This window comes from Lissotriton helveticus, chromosome 2_1 (genome assembly GCF_964261635.1).
Source record: "Lissotriton helveticus chromosome 2_1, aLisHel1.1, whole genome shotgun sequence".
NCBI lineage: Eukaryota > Metazoa > Chordata > Amphibia > Caudata > Salamandridae > Lissotriton > Lissotriton helveticus.
The window spans coordinates 1071066789-1071086973 of record NC_136059.1 but is presented as its reverse complement, the minus strand read 5'-3'; positions in this window follow the sequence as shown (position 1 = coordinate 1071086973).

Here is a 20185-nt window from a genome sequence, read left to right as displayed (position 1 = left end):
TTCTGAAACCTGTGCGGGAAATTGAGTATTTGGCGGAAAAGGAGCCAAACAGTACCGACATTTTGAAGACCAACATGTTGGATACATATTATCCAAATCGAAGCAGTCACCTCGAGAATGTTTGTCTGTATGAGGTTCTACAAAATTACATATTCAAGAGGAACATCAAAGAAGATACTGAGAAAGGAGTGCATGCTGTAATTGGAAGTGAGGGATGTCTGGTCAAGCAAAGAAAATGCCACTTGGTAAACCATCGAAAATTGAGTGGCGAATCTCCTGAAAAAAAGGAGTTTTTCTATTTAGCACTTTTGCAACTTTTCAAGCCTTGGCGTGCAGAAGAGGAACTGCTTGGAGATTTCCTCTGTTACGAAGACTCTTTCACTGCCGCCAAGGAGACCATAGAATGTCCTGCTTTTCCCAAATATGTAGAAATGTTGAATGCGGAAATCGAGCAGGAAGCAACGATTGCAGCCGAGATTGCCAGAGACAGTTCTCAGGACAGTCAGAGTTCTGTTTCATTGAGTCAGGATCCACTAGGAGGACCTGTTATCGAAAATGAAGCTGCCACTGCCATGAATGAAGTGGAAAGAGCCATGGCACATGCTCAGGAGGATGCGGTTAACTTAGAAGACTTGGAAAGACAACTCAACGTTGAGCAGAGGAAAATATATGACGAAGTTACCAAGCAAATAGATCATGGATTAAGTCATGAGAAGAAAGAGTGCTCATGTACGTCGTTGAAGCCTGTCCGACTGTACGTGAGTGGACAAGCGGGAACTGGAAAAAGTTTCCTCATTAAAGCAATTGCATCTTATCTGCAGAAAAGGACTGAATCACCGCTGTCTTGTGTTGTTACCGCTCCAACTGGACTGGCAGCACATAACATTAAAGGGATTACTTTACATCGTTTACTGATGCTGCCAGTGGAGCATGACAACAAATTACAATATCACAAGCTATCTGGAGATGCTTGTTGTGAAGTTTCAAGAATCTTAAGGAAAATGAAACTTCTTATCATTGACGAAGTAAGCATGGTTTCCAATGTCATGCTTGCCTTTGTGCATTTGAGAATGCAAGAAGTTCTCAAAACAGAGTATGATGTGTTATTTGGTGGCAAACACATCATTGTTTTCGGAGATCTTCTGCAGCTGACACCAGTGAAAGGACAACCTGTGTTCAAAATGCTCACGCATGAAGATACCAGGAAGTGCCTAGGGAGCATTGGCAACGTCAATATATGGTTAAACTTCAATTATGCTGAACTGCATGAAAATATGCGTCAGGCGAAGGATGAAGTTTACAAGAATATTTTACAAGATGTTAGAATTGGAAAAGTGACCGAGCATGGGAAAGAAGCTTTACATGCACGATTACTGTCAAATTTATATCCAGAACAAGATGTTGTGCCTGAGAATATTTTTCAGAAAATTACTGAGAAGAAATCTGGAATATGTTTGATGCCAACTCTTGCAGAATGTGCCATCTTCAACAACAAAATGTTGCATTTAGAAAACCAAGAGATTGTGAAACTGGAAGCTATTGACAGAGTAGAGCATATGGGATCAACAATTATTTTGTCTGAGAATTTGAAAACAAAATTGGATTCATTAGAGAAGACTATATCTAAAACTGCAGGTTTTGAAAAGACTCTGAATGTGTGCTTAAACTGCCGTATAATTTTAAGAAGGAATTTACATGTTGAAAGAGGTCTGGTAAATGGATCAATGGGTAATGTTGTTGATTTTGTAAAATAGAGATGGAATTGAATTTTTAAAAATTAAATTTGATGGCATTGAGGAAGTACAGCTAATTGGTCGTTGTTCTGCTAGATTTTTGCTTGTAAAAGACTTATATGTTCGCCGTAAGCAGTTTCCTGTTTGCTTGGCATATGCGGTGACAATCCATAAATCGCAAGGTTTAAGTGTAGACAGTGCATTGGTGAATATTGGCAGTTCGGTGTTCAAGGAGGGTATGGCATATGTGGCATTGTCACGAGTTAGAACTTTATCGGGATTGTACTTGATTGGGTGTGATGTCACAAACATTAGTGCGGATCTAGATTGTGTTAAGAAATACAATAGGTTAAGAAGAGAGTATGCGCCACATTTGCCTCAATATCCTTTGTTTGAGAAACGTGTGGTAGGCCGGAAACGAAGAAATGTGACCAATACTAGGGAGGTTGTAGCAAAAAGACGAAAAGTTGATGAACCTGAAATTATAAGCAGAAACAAAAAGGATTCTGTTGAAGATGTTGTTGGTTTTCAATTTGAAAACAGTTCTGGTGTCAACTCCTATGCTAATGTAGTGGTTATTGTTTTGTTTTCTCTAGAAAATGTAAAAGAAGAGATTGTGGTCAATTCTGATCAAAGATTTTGCAGTTTGTTAAATTCTGTGTTAGAGAAATGTAGCACTGATAGAACAAAAATAGAAAGTGTGTCTCAAATTCGAAATCTGTTAGACAGATGTTCAGGTCAAACACAATTCTCTCAAAATATTCAGCAAGATTGTCAGGAGTTTTTAATGTATATGCTTGATGTATTGCATGCTGAAGGTGTAGATGTAGATCACCTGTTTGGGCTTTCTTATCAATGGCAGCATGACTGCGAGAACTGTAGGGTATCAAGTACTACTGGTGTAGACTCAGAAAGATTTATATATTTAACTTTGCCAGACAGTAAATAAGTCTCTTTTAATAAGCTAGTAAAAGCAGCTGATCACAACATGGAGTGTAGCCAATGTAAATCTGAAATGATGTCAACATTATTTATACGAACATATGGCCAGTATGTCATTTTAATGTTCCAACGATGTAGGCCTGATGGAACAAAATTGACAACTTTAATTAAAAATGTTGTGGCTTCACAGTTGTCAATATCAGGAAGGACTTTTGTAACTGCAGCAATTATATATCATGACGGTCCTTCAATAACATCAGGACATTACACAGCTTATTTAAAGTCTAGAAATGGCTGGTCATTCTGCAACGATTCTGTTTTAATTTTCAAAAAAAATTGCCGTATGACCTTAATAATTCTTACCTGGTGTTTTTAAAACCAAAATTTTAGGGAAAGAATCTCGGGATGTGCTCTGAGGAATTTCAAGAAGTTCTAATGGCTCCTACACGATTTGGCCTTGAGGATAAGTGTAGTACAGAGACATAACTTCTTACCATAACACTTGACGTCATGGAAAAATAACTGCACTTTGAATGAGTTCAAAAAAACTGTTTCTTTTTATAAGCTAATTGAAGCAGCCAATCAAAACATGGAGTAGATGGAATGTAAGTCTGCAATGCTGTCTATTGTTTGATATTGCTTTGTGATTAAAAGTGATGTAGAGAATTAAATAATTGTAGTAGTCATAGAGGTAGTGTAAGTCTGCTTCATAGTAAGCAGTATCAGTGTCATAGGAAATGTAGAACATGAGTGAGCAAGAAGGGTAAGATATTACTAGTCCAGGATTGTGAAAATGATCTTCAACATTTTAATTCTGAAAGTTGCGGAAATACAAAATGACGGGATTGGCTTACAAGAATTCCAAGAGTTATAAATGGCTCTTACATGATTTGGCCTTGTGGAAACGTGTGGTAGAGAGCGAGAAGTCATTTATTGTATGTAACATATTTTTCAAAACGATGGAGGTTTTCTTTCAGAAATTGGCGGGCTGAAAGTAATAATAGCACAACAGAGTGTAAGCTGTTCATAGGACATCCTTCGACGTCATGGAAAGTAAGTTAATTTTAAGGAGTTCTGAATTCTGATTTGTTATGTTGTATGGGTTTTTTAAACACAATCATTTTGATTGTGTTTTTTTTTTCCCGCTGTTATATGATGAATACCTTCAAGTCACTGTTTTTAGTGAAATTTGATACATTCTGAGAACAGCAAAAATAAACCATTCAACATGTATAATTAATTCTGTACTGTTTGCATTTATGATGTACATTTAGAACTGTGTAGGAGGCATGGAGAAGGAGAGGCTTCTGTAAGTGTCAAAGTTGTTGCATACAGTGCTCACATTCTACGTAGTCTTTCATATGATAGACTACATTTCCACAATGAGATACCTAAGCAAAGGAAACACAGGTGATATGATTGTGGAATGAGCAAAAAAAATTGCACGTTTTCCTATTATATTACCTGTGTTTCCTAACATTACACATCACATTGTGTAGATGAGGTTTAGGCCTGTTCCAGGAGACAGAGGAGGTCTGACATTTGTTCAAGAGTGCAGTGGGCATGACTCACTTCGTTGGTAGGCCTGCACATGTATTATCTCCTCTGTATTCTTCAACAAACCTAAATTTCATCTGCAACCCTGAGTAGGACTTACCTGAAACAAATCTGTGGATAGGTAAGTGGATAGGTACATCTTATCGGCATCTTGAAACAATCATTTAAAATGTTAGGGTCAGATTTATGATGGCCGTGCGCCTCTTTTGCGCCGCTGTGGGTCACTTTTGTGTAAAAGATGCACCATGTTGCAAGATAGGTTTCAGTTCATCTCCAGCAAGATACCATCAGTTTAAAATGTATATAATTAGCACTGTGTAGGGGGCATGCAGAAGCTGAAGCTTTTGTAAGCGTCAAAGTTGTTGCATGCAGTGCTGCACTTCTGGGTACTGTTTCATATGCTGGACTACATCTGCACAATGAGATACCTAAGCAAAGGAAACACAAGTGATGTGATTGTGAAATGAGCAAAAGAAATTGCACGTTTTTCAATTACATCACCTGTGTTTCCTAAGTTTACGAATGACATTGTGCAGATGAAGTTTAGGTCTGTCCACGGACACAGAAGAGGTCTGGCCTTTGTTCAAGAGTGAAGTGGACATGACTTACTTCATTGGTAGGCTTTCACATGTATGTTGTCCTTTGTATTCTTCAACAAGCGTAAATTTGATCTGCAACCCTGAGTAGGCCTCACCTTAAACAAACCTCTGGAGAGGCCACACCTTATCGTCATCCTGAATTAATCATTTAAAATGTTAGGGACAGATTTATGATAGGTGTATGCCTCTTTTGCGCCACTGTGCGTCACTTTTGTGACGCATTGGCGGTGGAAAAGATTTGCTATGAGGCGACAAAATTACAAATTGATGCATCTAGGCAGATGTGTCATGCTGTAAAAAAAACCCGTGCCACATGAAACCGATGCAGCAGTGATGCAAAAGATGCAGCATGTTGCAAGACAGGCCTCACTTCATCTCCAACAAGATAAGAAGCTGAGTCTTCTGTAAATGTCAAAATTGTTGTATACACTGCTCAACTTTTGTGTACTCTTTGATATGCTAGACTCCATCTGCACTATGAGATACCTAAGCAAAGGAAACACAGGTGATGTGATTGTGAAATGAGGAAAAGAAACTCCACATTTTTCAATTACATCACCTGTGTTTCCTAAGTTTACGAATGACATTGTGCAGATGAACTTTAGGTCTGTCCACGGACACAGAAGAGGTCTGGCGTTTGTTCAAGAGTGAAGTGGACATGATTTACTTCATTGGTAGACCTTCACATGTATTATGTCCTCTGTTCTCTTCAACAACTCGAAATTTCATTTGGAACCCTGAGTAGGCCTCACCTCAAACAAACCTCTGGATAGGACACATCTTATCGGCATCTTGAAACAATCATTTAAAATGTTAGTGTCTTGCGACACTTTTGTGAGACAACAGCAGTGCAAAAAATGCACCATGTTCTAAGATAGGCCTCACTTCATCTGCATCAAGATACTGTTAGTTTAAAATGTATATCTTTAGGACTGTGTAGGGGGCCTGGAGAAGCAGAAGCTTCTGTAAGTGTCAAAGTTGTTGAAAAATTGTTTCTCCTTCAATCTTTTCCCTTGTCTTTTCTAATTTTTAAATACATGTTTTAATATTTTTCAAATGTTTGTTCTCTCTTTCACAGATTGAAAGTATAAAAATAAAAAGTGAGTAATTTAACGACAATTATAAGGTAAATGTTTTGTAGTCTTTTCGTTACATTTCTATCACATTCACCTACTATTAGTTCCACAGCTTCATTTCTTTAACCCTCAGTTTCCTGCCTTTGCTACTTCCCTCATTCCTTTCTCTATTACCTACTTACTCTACTCCTTCCACTCCTTTTCTCAGTCCCTCTCTTCTCATAGTTCCTCACTCTTGTTCACTCACTCTGTCTCTATTACTCTTAGTGTCTTTGACTGATCACTCTTTCACTACTTGTTCATTATGCTTTTTCTGTGTAGTTGAAGCACACTAAGGGGCATATTATGAACACAGCCAATAAAATTATTGCTGTTTTTATCGGCAGAAAACTGCTGCAAAAGTGGTTTTAGCGGCAGTTTTCTGCCGCAAAAGCGGCTTAAGCGACACATTTCTGCCGATAAAAGCTGCAAAACTTTTATTGCCTATGTTGATAATAAGGCCCTATGTTATTTACATTTCTTTGCTGTTTCAATTATTCTTTTTCTGTTACTTCTTCTTTTCTGCTTTCTGTTTTTTCTCTCTGTTATTCCACATGTTTTAATCTTATTTTGAACATTCACTAATATTCTCTAAGAAACTCTTCTTTGTTATTGTTCTACTCTCTTTTTTTTCTTTCACTTCCTTATCTATTTTGTTTTTCACAATTATATCCTCTTCCCTGTTTTCTTCGGTAAATAAATCTATTAAACGGTATCTCTGGTTTAGACCCTATAGCTGTCTTTGTTTTAACATTACTCTCTGTTTACTTCCCTTATACTTACTCTTCTTTTTTTTTTTTTTTTGGTTCGCTCCCGGTTCGCGTACCGGTGAGCGAACCAGGAAGCGAACCAAAAGAAATACAGCTTGCCAGAGTGCTAAACATTCTAGCAATTTTTTTTGAAAGGGGAGGTAGTTCTGAAAAGAACTTTTTTTTAAATGTTTTTGTTGTTTTATATATTTTTTTTTTCTGAACATTTTTTATTTTTTTTGTATTTTTTGACCAGTTTTATGTTTTTTTTGTTTTTTTTGGAGGGGAAACAACAAAAAACAGGCATTGGAAAGGGCTCAACAGGAGCAAAAAATTTTTTTACTTTCTGGGGCGTTTAGAGCACTTGTGATTTTCAAATGCTCTGTTGATTAAGTTAATGCTCATATTGGCACATGACAGTAATGTACCGCAATACAAACAGGTAATCTTCATATGGACAAAGTTGTCCTGAATGTTTGGCACGGTTTCCCGTGCCTCTGGTCCTGACAAAGATACCTGTGTTGATGTCGTGGCCACAGGAGTTGGTGGGTTGTCCTGCAGGTCACGAATCTCTGCCCGGCTGTAGTTTAATGGATGCCACCTCTGCATGTGACGGTGCATGGTGTAGTTGCCGAAGCTATACTTTTTTAAGGTGCCTCTAGATAAGTCCTCTTTACATATGAGGCACGTCACACATCTAGCATTAACTTTTTTCTGCCCTTCAGGGATTGAAAAAAACTGCCAAATAAAACTAGTTTTACGATGAGAAACCCGGGGCTCCTCTTCTAAAAACTGTGGTCCCTCTGTCTCCTCTTCCTCTTGTTCATCCTCTTCCTCCTCTGTGTTGCTGATGAACTGTGGAGGTGGTCCTCTCTTCCCATGAGGAGGTGGTGGTGGTGGTGGGGGTCCACCAGCTGAAGCTACCAATGAAGCCATTGCTCAAATATCAAAAAAGGTCTTCCTCTCACAAAGATGAAAGTCAGAGTGAGGAAAGAAGGAGGGGTTTTCATCATTTGGGAAAAACAATAGTTCTAAACCAATGAAAAGTGTTATTTTTAGGTCACCTGACCTAGCCTTACATCATTAGGAAACCAAAAGTGAAATGAACCAATGAAAAGTTTTATTAACAAGTCACATGACCTGTTACGCTTATGTTACGCGCTGCGGAACGCGCCCCGGATCGCTTCCGGGTCGCTGCGCTTCGCGCCTCGGTTCGCGCTCCGGAGCACTTCCGGGTGCGCTAACGCAGCGCGTCATAAGACGCATTACGCGGCAACGCGATATGTCGCGCTTTCGCGACGCGCCCCGGATCGCTTCCGGTGAGCTGCGCTGCGCGTCTCAGTTCGCGTACCGGAGCACTTCCGGGTGCGCTAACGCGGCACGTCATAAGACGCATTACGCGACAACGTGATACGTCGCGCTTCCGCGACGCGTCACGATGTTGATTTCTAACGTGGCAGTTGCGCAAACGGAACGTTTACCGGTTCGCGGACCGGGTCGCGGAATCAAATTGAGCTAACGGGAAGCTTCCCGGTTCGCGAACCGGGAGCGAACAAAAAAAAATATTTAAAAAAAAATTATTAATAAACATATAAAATATATTTTTGGATTTAAAGAAGAATACATTTTACAGCTACAGATATTAGCTTTTAAAAAAACAATGAAATTCACTGAAAAAACCATAGGTTATAGACCATATATAGTTAGGAAGTAGCATTTACAAAACCTTGAAAATTCACTGAAAAAACCATAGGTTATAGACCATATATAGTTAGGAATTAGCATTTAAAAAACCTTATTTTACTCACACAAAACCATTGAAATTCCATATATAGTTAGTTGCACTAACTATATATCGCGCACCCGCAATCCACTGCTGATGATGTCACATATTACATCATTCATGACATGGTCAGTGACATCACTGATGACATCACTGATGACATCTCAAATGACATCACTGATGACATCACTGATGACATCATCCAGTGACTGTGTGTTTCTGTAAAGTTTTAATATGTTTGATATATTGAAGAATGAGTGGATGTATAAGTGTCTGGATGAAGGATTTAGTAGGTGTGTGACTGACTGTATGAGTGAGTGAATAAATGTGTCGTACTAAATGCATGGGTTAGTGACTAAACTGTCTGAATGTGTGCATCAGTATGTCTGGTGTGATGTAAACTGCTGCATGTGTTGATCATTAGCTATACGAGAGGCTATATGTGTTATTGATTGGTTGCCCAAGTATTTGTATGGGAGATTGAGCTTGTGTGGGGGTGGCTGGGAGGTGTGTGACTCTGTGCATAGATGTGTGAGCAGTTGATTCACTAGGTGTATGAGTTCAAGAGTGCATGTGGAAAAAGCTACATGGGCGGTTGACTGTGTGCATGAGTGTATTGATGAGTGAATGGATATCTCAATGCTACATGTCATAGTAAGTACATATGTAAAACACAGTACATGTGAGAGTTGGCATTTATAAATAACTGTGCATGAGAGCCACTGAATGTGTGAGTGGCTGTATGGATCATTGTGAACTTGTATCAGGGATTGTATAACAGAGTAAATATGTGTTAGTGTATGTTTGAATAAGTAAGGTGTGTTTAACTGAATAGTTGAGGAAATGGAGGTGAGATTGTTTCTTTGCATGACTGACTAGGTGTGTGAGTAACTCCATGGATGAGTGACAGTGTGTGAGTGTCTGTAAGGTTATATTAGAGTCTGAAGAGGTTTATCGTATTAGCACAAGAATGATGTCAAATGAGATGTCATCAGTGATGTCATCAGTGATGTCATTTGAGATGTCATCAGTGATGTCATCAGTGATGTCACTGACCATGTCATGAATGATGTAATATGTGACATCATCAGCAGTGGATTGCGGGTGCGCGATATATAGTTAGTGCAACTAACTATATATGGAATTTCAATGGTTTTGTGTGAGTAAAATAAGGTTTTTTAAATGCTAATTCCTAACTATATATGGTCTATAACCTATGGTTTTTTCAGTGAATTTTCAAGGTTTTGTAAATGCTAATTCCTAACTATATATGGTCTATAACCTATGGTTTTTTCAGTGTATATATATATATATATATATGTATATATATATGTATATATATATATATATATATATATATATATATATATATATGTATATATATATATATATATATATATTTATAATATATATACACAAGTATTTATATATATATATATACACAATTATATATATATATATATATATATATATATATATATATATATATATATATATATATATATATATATATATATATATATATATATATATACACACTGCAAAAAACATAGGTTATAGTTAGTTGGACATTTTACTCATACAAAACCAGAAAATTCTGCCGTTATAGTTAGTTCAGCTAACTATAACTCACACCCCACAATGCACTGCTGATGACGTCACCTATTTTATCATTCATGACATGGTCAGTGACATCACTGATGACACCACTGACAACATCTCAAATGACATCATGACATCACTGATTACATCATCCAGTTTCTGTAAAGTTTAAATATGTTTATATATATGCCAAGGTGTATTTAAGGATTGAGTTGGTGTATACGTGTCTGAATGGAGGATTTGGTAGGTGCGTGACTGACTGCATAAATTAGTGATTTAATGTGTCTTACTGAATGCATGGGTTAGTGACTAAACTATGTGAATGTCTGGATAAGTCTGTCTGTCGTTGCGTTGTGTAAGCTGCTGCATGGGTTGTTTAGTAGCTACAGGAGTGTCTATATGGGTTATTGATTGGTTGCCTGAGTATTTGTATGGGAGACTGAGTGTGTGTGTGGGTGGGTAGGAGGTGTGTGACTCTGTGCATATATATGAGAGTGGTTGATTCACTGGGTGTATGGGTTCAAGAGTGCATGTGGAAACAGCTGCATGGGTGGGTGTGTGTGTAACTATGGATGTGTTGGTGAGTGAATGGATGTCTCAGTGGTATATGTCCAAGTAACTACATATGTAAAAGGCAGTGACCGCTCAGCCCTCCACAAGGCTTGGTCGCCCCACTCACTGCTGCCGCTCCTGCCTGCCTCTGCCGCCTCCTGCTTGCAGATTCCTTCGCTCGCTGCCCGCTGCTCCTGGGAATTTCCCGCTGCTCCTGGGAATTTCCCGCTGCCCGCTGCTTCTTGGAATTTCCTGCCGCTGCCTCCCTGTGGCCCCGCCCCCCTGTGATTCCATTCGCCGCTCCGCTCCCACCACCCAGCTGCTCCTCCCTCCCGGCTCCTTACTTATGACGCCCCCAGAGCGACCGCGCAGCGGACGCGCGCAGCGGGAGCACCGATTGAGCGCCGAAGGTGCGCCAAAGGTAAGCCCGTCTGCGCCCGTCCGCGGCTGGACCGCGCCCAGTGCCAGGACCCCTGGCCCTCCCCGCCGAGGCAAGACGACCCGACTGACCTACGACGCCGCCACTCTCAACGCACTCAATGCCGGCCGGACCCACGCCTGCTGCCGAGCCACCCCGAGACGCACCCACAGACCCTTCACCTGCTGCACCTGCAAGTTCACCTGCCTCCGAACCTGCCCCGCACCCGCCAAGACAAACACCAGCAGCAACCACCTCAAGTGCATCCTGATCAACACCCACTCCGTCCACAGACACGCCGTGGAACTCTGGAACCTCCTCGACGCTACATCACCGGACGTCGCCTTCCTCACAGAAACCTGGATGAACGCCTCCTCTGCACCCGACATCGCCATCGCCATCCCGGACGGGTACAAGATCATCAGGAGGGACCGCATCAACCAGACCGGAGGTGGCATCGCCATCGTCCACAGGAACACATCCGCATCACGACCGACGCCAACGACTCCTTCGTCGCAGCCGAACATCTCCACTTCCAGATTCACACCGACCCTAAGACGACCCTCAGAGGCACCCTCGTCTACAGACCCCCGGGACCACGCACACAATTCAGCGAAGACATCACAGACTTCATAAGCCCGCACGCCCTCCCCTCCACTGACTACATCCTCCTCGGGGACCTCAACTTCCACCTGGAGAACAACAAGGACCGCAACACCAACGCCCTGCTGGAAAACCTCGCCAACCTCGGACTCAAGCAACTGGTCAACACCCCCACCCACTACGCCGGCAACACGCTTGATCCCGTCTTCTCTTCCAGCAAGTACATCACCTTCAGCTACGCCACCGGACTCCACTGGACCGACCACAGCTGAGTCCACTTCAGCTTCAAAAGATCCACGAACCACCACCCGCAACAGGTACCTCACAGGAATTGGAGCAAGATCACCGCAGACCAGCTCACCACCTCCCTCAGCTAGAGCCCACCCGCCAACACAACGGACCCCAACGAAGCAGCCCGCACCTTCACACAGTGGCTGACCGCCTGCGCCGACGACCTCGCGCCACTAAAGAACCCTCCCAGCAGACCCAGAAGCAAGAAGGCATCCTGGTTCACCGATGACCTCAAGGACTCCAAGAAGACCTGCCGCACCCTCGAGAAAGCCTTGCTCCTCGACCGGACCACCGACAACATGACTGCCCTCAAACACGCTACCCGCAAGCACCACCAGCTCATCCGCACCACCAAGAAGAAATCCCTGAAGGAACGACTGGACAACAACGCCCACGACAGCAAAGAGCTCTTCACTATCGTCAAGGAGTTCTCCAACCCCAGCACCAGCACCAACGACATCACTCCGTCACAAGACCTCTGCGACTCCCTCGTCTCGTTTTTCCACCGCAAGATCGCTGACATCCACAACAGCTTCGGGGCCCCACCCACGCACCCAACCGTCGAACCAACGCCCCCACCGCCATCCTTCGCACCTGGACCACGGTGACCACCGAAGACACAGCTCGCACGATGAACACCATCCACTCCGGATCATCGACCGACCCCTGCCCACACCACATCTTCAACAAGGCTGACTCCACCATCGCACCCCAACTCCGGAACATCATCAACGCCTCCTTCAACACCGCCACCTTCCCGGAGAGCTGGAAGCACGCCGAGATCAGCGCCCTCCTGAAGAAACCTACAGCGGACCCCACCGATCTCAAAAACTTCCGCCCCATCTCGCTCCTCCCTTTTCCTGCTAAAGTCATCGAGAAGGTCGTCAACAGACAGCTGACCGCCTTCCTCGAGACAAACGGATCCCTCGACCCCTCGCAGTCCGGCTTCAGAGCCAACCACAGCACCGAGACCACCCTCATCGCAGCCACCGACGACATCCGGACCCTGCTCGACAAGGGGGAAACAGTGGCCCTCATCCTCCTGGACCTCTCCGCTGCGTTCGACACGGTCTGCCACCGCACCCTAGTCCAGCGCCTCAGCAACATCGGTATCCAAGAGAAGGCACTGGAGTGGATCATCTCGTTCCTCGCCGGAAGAACACAAAGAGTCCGCCTCCCCCCCGTTTCGCTCCGTGGCCACCGAAGTCATCTGCGGCGTCCCGCAAGGATCTTCACTCAGCCCCACCCTCTTCAACATCTACATGAAACCTCTCGCAGCCATCACACGCCAGCACAACCTCAACATCATCTCTTACGCCGACGACACCCAGCTGATCCTCTCCCTCACCAGAGACCCCGACACCGCCAGAACCTGCCTACACGAAGGGATGAAAGACGTCGCCGAGTGGAGGAAGGACAGCCGCCTGAAACTGAACTCGGACAAGACGGAAGTCCTCATCCTGGGATCTTCGCCCTCTGCCTGGGACGACTCCTGGTGGCCCCCAGCTCTGGGCACCGCACCCAAGCCAACCGACCACGCACGCAACCTGGGCTTCATCCTGGACCCCTCCCTCTCGATGACCAGACAAGTCAACGCCGTCTCCTCATCATGTCCCCCGACGCAGCCACATCTCCAGCCACCTGAGGAACCTGCACTGGCTCCCCGTCGACAAGAGGATCACGTTCCGGCTCCTCACCCACGCACACAAGTCTCTCCACGACCTGGGCCCCAAGTACCTCAACGACCGCCTGACCTTCTACACGCCCACCCGCCAGCTACGGTCCACCAGCCTCGCCCTCGCAGCCGTACCACGCATCCGAAGAGCCACCGCCGGAGGAAGAACCTTCTCTTACCTGGCTGCCAAGACTTGGAACTCCCTCCCCATACACCTTCGGCTGACCTAGGACCATCTCGCCTTCAGGAAACAACTCAAGACCTGGCTGTTCGAGCAGTAGCATACCCCTCCCCCCAAGCGCCTTGAGACCCTCCCGGTGAGTAGTGTGCTATACAAATGGCATGATTGATTGATTGATTGTATGTGAGAGTTGGAGTATATAAATGACTATACATGAGAGTCAGTGATTGTAAGAGTGGGTGTATGGATGAGTGTGTACTTGTATCAGTGATTATATAATAGAGTAAGTATGCATTAGTATCTGTATGAATAAGTGAGGTGGTGCGTGCATAACTGTATAGGTGAGTAAATGGGAATGTGATTGATTCTTTGCATGACTGACTAGGTGTGTGAGTAACTCCATGGATGAGTGGCGGTGTGTGAGTGTCTATATAGGTATAGGTGTATGAGTGCATATGATAGTGTTGTATTGATGAGTGACTGCATGTATGAGTGATTGTATGGGTGAATGAGTGGATATGTATATAGACCTAGGAATCAGTGAGTGTGTATGTAGTAACTGGTATTGGTGTGTTGATGGTTTCGTAAATGGTAGTCTGTATTTTACAGTTGGTGTATAAAAGAATATATATTCAGGTGTGAGGCGATGCATCAGATTATCACGTGGATCATGTCATCAGTGATGTCATCAGTGATGTCATTTGAGATGTCATCAGTGATGTCACTGAACATGTCATGGATGATGTAATATGTGATGTCATCAGCAGAGCATTGCGGGGGCGCGTATTATAGTTAGCTGAACTAACTATACCGGCGGAATTTCTATGGTTTTGTATGAGTGAAATGTCCAACTAAGTATAATGTCCCTGAAACCTTTGGTTTTTTCAGAGAATTTCTACGGTTTTGTAGTGTAGTTCCTATTATCCCAATAGGCTCTGCGCATTGAAATAATACCTTCAATAGTATAGGCCTAGACCAGACGTTAACTAGGTCTTCTACTGTCGATATTAGACTTAAAGTTTTGGGTTTGCCAGCTAGCTCAGAGTTCACTAGAAACTTTCTCGAATAGGCAAGGAGGAGTTCAACCTCCCTGGATAGACAAGAAGGGATTTAGTTTCTGACAACCATAGAACATGACAACTTTGCTCTCCCCTAATCAAGAGTGTATCTCTAGAGTCGTGTGAAAACAAAAGACAACTTATTTTACTCAGTCAGTACGTGCATTCTTAGTTTCACCAGATTGTAGAGAAAAGGAAGAGACGGGCGTGTTCAATAAAAGATGTTGTTTATTGATCAGTCTCTTTTCTCGTACAAGAGAAATGGATCGATATTATCGCAATACTTATGGTTAAGTAAAGTGCATACAATAAAAGCAGAATTATGAAATAATACTGTAAAAGCATTGATATGGTTTCTAAGCCATATGCTAGTTAAAATGGATAAAAATAGAATCATACATATATACATTTGACTAATCGTACTCAACTGGTGCTTCTAACCACGCCTACCCCGGTGTACCTGACCTAAGCCTAATACGTGGGCGGGAGTAGAAAGTAGCAGCTTGAGTTAAGTTTGTTTTGCCAAGTGACTGACTCAAGAATTCTCTGCAAGGGGTTATTCAGTTCTGTACCTGAGATCTAGGATGGTTGAGGGATGGTATCTCTCGTCTTTGGTCTCGATATTCCAGGCTGCCTGCAAGGGCTGCTCGGAAGCGCCGGAGCTGGATTTCTCGGCAGGAGAAAGCAGCGTCTCTCTCTCAGCACGTCAGGAAGGCGGGGCAGCGCCAGTGGGCTTCGCTCTCTGCTGGGCTTCGGCAAGTCTCGCTGCTCCGATCTCGTCACCACCGCGTGTGTTTGCTTAAGGCAATATCGGTAATATTTATACCTGTAGGGTGCCGAGATTGACATAAGGATGGACATAGATACGTCAATAAGGATGTCATACGAACTGGTCGTTAGCACATTCTTTTACTGAAGTTCTCTGAGAAATCAAAACAATGGCCGCAGGGATTTTCCCAGGTTGTCATAGGTTTGATTTGTTTTGAGAACTCCGTATGCCTTATCAGGGGCTGGAGGAATATTGCTTGCCTAATTAGATGGCAAGCGTTATGACCTAATCAGATAACGCGTTCCTGTGCCGTGGTGTGGCTTAATCAGATAACGGTTTCTGCATCATGGGATGGCTGCTAGTTAATTTGTTAACCAGAACAGGGTCAGGAATAGGGGGATCGATACAGAACCTATAGGACTACATCACACCCACTCCACGCTAACTATGGCCATATTTACGAATCTAGGCATAGTAAAACATACTGTAGAGTTTTGTGTATACCTTACCACGCGAAAATACATATAATGCATTTCGAAATTATGTAATATACGGAAAAAAAATAGTCACATGTACTATATGCACTCAAGCTGTAGAATAATGCTAAATTAATCACGCATATGTATACATTATCATTAATCGAATATGAGAATTACACATGAAATGGCTCTTAATACAGAAGAAAAAGTTCGAGACCACTTCATCACAGATCAAAAATATTTATGAACATACCAGCGGGAAGCTAATGTCTATGAAGTTTTTAAAAATAGAAATTTAGTTCTCTAAGAATAGTTCTTACTTTAAGCAGAAGATAAGTGTCCCGAAAAATTGTAAAAATATTTTGGGGCTGCTAAAAAATTGCTGTCCGTGAACTGGAGGGAAAATTGTTCATGCTACTTTATTATTAAAGTTGAAGGCCAAATTCAGGGTGTTGGGAACGCCGTGTGCTAGCCTGCTCAAAAGTCGTTATTTCTGCTCTGGTGAGAACATCATATCATTGAGACTGTCAAAAAACCTGTCAACAGCTTCCTGTGAAAGTTCCACTAACTCGGAAAAAGATGTAACCATGCATTCATGTGCATGATTGTCTCCATTGACGTTTTGATTAGTATTGCTGACAGAAGGTCGTACCTGATCGATGCTGCTTTCATCTTGAACTTCACTACCCCTCAATCGTAGTGGTGAAGTTTCCACGAATGCCGTCATCAGGATTGGCAGCCGTTGAGGGCAGCACATTGCATGAGCCGTTACCGGACCCAACAATGTTTCTGCATCCATTGGCGCATCCGATTGTAGCGTCAGACAGGTGTCCAACACGCATTCTTCTCCGCACAGCATGCACCTTAATACAGGTAAAACACATCTTTGCCACATTGGTCGAAATGAAAGAAACCAAGTCATGCTCAGGTCTCTAAGCCGGGATAGTCCCAGGATTTTTGATATCCGGTCCCGGTATCCAATGGCTCGGATTGTTTCTTCCCTTGTCGCAGGTGTTTTGTCTGTGACATGGTTTGCCATAACGAAATATAAGGACCAAGAATAGGATTCCTGCAATTAGTCCCAAAATGAGGGGAAGTCCGCCAAAAATCGAATGGACGAGGTCTGGAAAAATACCCAGTATGGCTTTGAATGGTGTTAATGCCCCCGAAAACACTGTCTTAAATACATTTGAGACTCCACTGGTATCAGAAATATTTAAGATTTCATTCAGGATTTCTGCGAAATGTATGGGGAATTAGTTGATAACAATGAGTGAATCTCTGCAGTCGTCCTTGCGACTAGGAGATCATACGTTTCTTTTGATGACGTGAGCCTGGTCGGCGTCTGAAGAAGCACTGTTTTCATTCTGCTTAAAGTATCAATTCGAATAGAAGTAATTTTCAAGTTAGGCCATGTCCTTGCCTCCCTGTCTGGAAAGGAGCTGGGGAACAATAAGCGTCCACAGCACATGACCTTCGCACTCGTACTTATGAGATAAGGAACCCCGGGCAGTAGACTACAACATCTGCGATCCACAATTAGAATGTAACTCCCGTTATAGAGTCTTTTAAAGAATGGTTCTATTTGTGTTGCAGGTGTGCCTAGCTGGTGACATGAAAGGTTATTTGAGTTCCCTTCACAGGCTCCATGCAAACTAATTCCATTACACAGAAGTGTACCGCTTAGTGACATTGCACAATTATTGCCACTAAGAAACACTTTCTGTCCTTTATTACTGACACATGCATGTGAATAGGGCAAGTTCCATGTTGACTTAATGTACCCTTTTCCCAATTTTTCGTACATGGCAGCCTGTATATATTTTTGGCAGTATTGAAACCTGAAAGTAGATATTGGAATATTAATTATCCCATGTATTATCCATTCAATGACAGGTCGTTCTGACATTGTCAATGGTAATCTCTCGAGTTTCTCAATGCTCAGGATTGTATAATCAGCACCCTTCTGTGCCATACTGATTTGTTTATCAGTAAGGTTAAAGATATTGAATAGTGACGTTGTGTTGATTAAACTCCAAGGCACATAGCCTGAACGCAGATTTTGTAACGTCCAGCCAAGCTGTATAATAGAACGCAATTGAGACTGACCGTGTTGTAACAACAGTAAGTCTTGCGATATTATGTCGATTGCTGAAGACACAATGCTGTCCAATGAAAAGATTCTGGAGGACAGAGTCATTAACCCATTGTCCACTACAGAAAGCGATTTTTCCAAATTAATACGGTCAATTTCCCGTATACTTTCTGCTGTCTCAATTTGAGTTATCTTCCAGGCCTCGTTGTAAGCTGCATATATAGAGGCTGCTATGAAGCGTTTTTGACGCTGTTTGCGCGGTCCCATAATGAAATCACGCAAGTCAGCACCATCAGTAAGTAAAGTTAGGTGTTGCTTAATTTCTGTCAGTGTGGAAGTTTGTAGCCATTGAAGGCAGAGTTTGCCCACACTGTAGGTGGTAATTATCCCTGGGTGTTGTCTTTGGGAATATCTAGGGTCTGGCCTGGTCAATGTGAACCCCTGTGTTTTGTTCAGGAATCTGTCTTGACAGTTATTAGTATCTGTGGGCCAGATTAACCATTGTTTCCAATCAGGATGTGTTCTGTTTTGGTTTAATACATAGTTTACGTCTATCTCTTCATCTGTAGAGCTATTGCTGTTCATTGTTGGCTTTGGAATAGACGGTTTATTTAAGTCTTTGATTTTGGCTAAGCCAAGACAGGTAGTTTGTTGAATAGTGTCATTCAAAAATATAATTTGTTCCGGGATCATGCAGGCTCTAAACAATGATTCTATAACTTGTACTTGCCATTCTTTTGTACCCCAAACACTTTTTACTTCAACATTTTTTTCCCAATAATCAAAACCAAATGTATTCATTTGTTCAAAAAACGAGTCCGAATATATCAATTTTGTGTTTGTAAGCATGGTTTTTGTTCCTGTCTTATTTGACAATTTGAAATAAAATGTTTCAGCATTACTTGTGTTGAACCCTGAAAAATATGAATATTTGTCATAAAAGGTTCTTGAGCTTCCTTTTGGAGGGGTTGCACAATGTTCCCATTGATTATAATTTAAAACATTTCTAGGTTGTGCAGATTTATGTAGAAAATGGTTACCATAGTGGTTGTAACAGTACATACTATCATAATTAGACGAACCCTGCAAATAATCATGTTTGGTAAATTTAGCAGACATCACTAGGTCAGACATCATATCATTAATACTTTCAAAGTCCCAATCATCAGCAAATGAGCTTGGTTTTACAAAGTCACTCAACGAGATCTTGATTTGGTGTGGATATTTCAGGATTTCAACCGGACCATTAATTTCATAGTCAGTATTGTCCCATGCTACCCCACCCGGTATAGGATTGGCTGTGAAGTTGACTGAAGAAAGTTCTCGTTTCTCGACGTGTGAAGATGTGTGTGGCTTGAGGATCAAGTTGATTTTCTGGCTTGCTGTGTCCATTTTAGCATATTTTCCCTCAATGAAGCGTCCCAAGCATAGTACCATGATGAGCCAAAGTATGAGGATAAATACACCAAAGGCCACCCAAAATTCAATCCATGGAGAAATCAGATAGGTTTCTTTCAGTTGTTTCAAAAGTTCCTTAGCTTTATCTTTAAAGGTTTTTGTTGATGGCTGTGTCTTTGATTCACTGAGGTCTTCAGAGGAATCATTGAAGTTTATGAAGTAGCCGGATGCTGTTCTGTCAATTGTTCCAATTGCTTCAGGATTACTGTTTCTTGCAGCTTCAGCATATTCATTTGTTACTTCATTGTAGGTTGGTGTGTCTCTACTAAATGTTTTTATTTGGGTTTTTTAGAGGTGTGAGTTCCATTGCATTGTTACATAGTCCTTGTTGTTGTTCTGTAGGCGTTTCAAATGTGATTAGCCTCTTAGTTAGGACCTCTGTATTTGTAGCAAACCTTGGTGTTCTACTACTTATCGGGAGTCCACTTTGCCTACTGTTTGTTATCGGCCACATGATTGTGGTTTTACCTGGTCGATGGATACAACTCGGTTCTCCTTTTTACCAGCAAGCGGCGGTAGTACAACT